Below are 2,413 nucleotides of genomic sequence, written 5' to 3' on the forward strand. Positions count from 1 at the left end.
ACCTCGAGAGCATGGCCCCCGGGCACCCTTATAGCTCAGTAATGAACTCACTTCTGAGGTTCACCCTTCAGCTGAAGATTAGACAGGCCCATAAAACAAAATGAAACTAAAGGGGCACACCAGCCCAGGGGTAAGAACAAGAAAGCAGGAGGGGACAGGAAACTTAGTAATGGAGAACCGAAGGTTGAAAAGGGGACAGTGTTGACATGTCAAGTTGGCAACCAATGTCACAAAACAATATGTATATTAATTGTTTAATGAGAAACTAGTTTTCTCTGTAAACCTTCATCTAACGTACAGTAAAAAATGAAATAAAAAGAGCTCGACTAATAAACAAGATTGGCAGTTGAAGTCTACCCAGAAGTGCACTGGAAGAAAGGCCTGGTGATCTACTTCTGAAAAATCAGCCATTCAAAACACTGTTGTCAAAACTCTGACACACATGGGATCTCCATGAGTTGGAAATGACTCCATGGAAACTGGTTTTTGTTTTGTTTTCTACTCTCATTGCCTTCTAGTTTTCTTCTCTTTCCCCAACCTCAAAAGAAAAATTTTCTAGTCTCTGAGGAAAATTGTGTTCCCCTCAAATTCACATTGTTACAAATACTTTTCTCTAAGTCTAGTCCTTGATGTTCTCATCAAAGGGGAAATGCCTGAGAACCAAAATCAGACTCATTTCTTCTATGCTCTATGCCCAGTCTCTTATTCTGAGTCAGTGGCCTACCTTTTGAAATGATGGTGGAGTATCAGAAGGAAGACAAAGGGCTGAAGGATAAAATATATATAAACAGTATTGCCGTTTCAAAAATATTATCCAGCTATAAAAGTCCACTTATTCCAGAGATTAGGGATACCATCCCATGAATCCATACTCTTTTTTTTTGTTTTTTTGTTTTTTTTAGAGTTTTTGGTAGGAGTTTAATCATTGCTCGGGAGAATAATTAAATGACATTTAAGGTCCCTTTCAACCTTGATACATTCATAAAACTTATTTAAATGCTAGGAAAATGTGTGTGAGATCTGGGTCTAGGAAACTGTACTTTTAAAATTTTTTTTTTTATTGTACTTTAGGTGAAGGTTTACATTAAACAGTCCGTACACATATTGTTTTATGACAGTGGTTAACTCAATCCACATTCTTAACAAATAACTTAGATATAGAGGAAAAGGGATGGGAATTCTTACCTGTAACCCTCAAACCATTTCTTTGTCACCCAAGCAAGCAAATTCAATTATCACATTATGACTCCTGCTACTTGTCCTTTTGTTAATATATCTTTGGTTACATATATGGAATCGTCTTTAATATAACAGCATATTCCTAACTCATAAACATAATTAACTTTGCAGAGGTTTGTGTTCCTCTTGTAAATTATCCTGTTAATAAGTTCTTTGATGGCAGGACATATATCATTGGTACAGGTTACAGAAGAATGATGAATTTATTACTTACAGTTGAGAGTAAAGGTCTGCCATGCAGGGCCACACAGGGAGTTGCGCCTTGAGAGCAGAGTGACAGAACAGCTTCTGTTGGGATCCAGGAGTTTTTATTACAGGAGAAATAGGGAAACATAAGGAGCCCTGGTGGCACAGTGGATAAAGTACTCAGCTGCAAACTGAAAAATTGGCTGTTCAAAACCACCAGCCATTCTGCTGGAGAAAGATGTGGCAGTCTGCTTGTGTAAAGAGTTACAGCCTTGGAAACCCTATGGGGCAGTTCTGCTCTGTACTATAGGGTCACCAGGAGTTGGATTCGACTCAAAAGCTGTGAGTTTGGTTTTGGTTTCTTTAAGGAGAGGGAACAGGCACCAGATTGAGAAGTTTAAACAATACTAGGGGCTAAAAAATGGGGATCTTGGATTAGGACCCCTCATAGAAGCTTGGGTTTGGGGGTTTTTGTATGCTGGGTTGATATTGGGAAGTAGCTGGTTTTGCAGGGTTGCTTCAGGTTAATAACAGCAAGTAACAGGTATGAGCTTGTTTGGGGCTAGGTGGGGATGTGAGTTGATTATCAAAATGGGGAACAGAAATCTTTATATGTATAGAATAGATAGATACATATATACACACACATATGTAGCTCAAAGATCAAAGGACATAAATAGGGGTCAAAGCATAACTAAATGATCATATATGTTACAGTTCCATGACTAGAAATGCATTAATATAAACATTCTTCTCAGTTCCCATAAGAGCTTGTTCCAGTGATTAAAAGTATCTGAGTTAACTTTAAATACAAGGAGAGACATCAAAGATCATCCAGCTAAGTTTCAAAGATTAGGAAGCTATTGGACAAAGTTGTTAAACAGTTTTCACAATCTCACATAGCTTTTTTATTTATCATCAGGAATGAAATCCAGGTCTATCGACCTATTCTAATATTCATTCTAGGTGCACCTCTCTGCATTTTTAT

Source organism: Trichechus manatus, unplaced genomic scaffold (assembly GCF_000243295.1).
Source record: "Trichechus manatus latirostris isolate Lorelei unplaced genomic scaffold, TriManLat1.0 scaffold00275, whole genome shotgun sequence".
Classification (NCBI taxonomy): domain Eukaryota; kingdom Metazoa; phylum Chordata; class Mammalia; order Sirenia; family Trichechidae; genus Trichechus; species Trichechus manatus.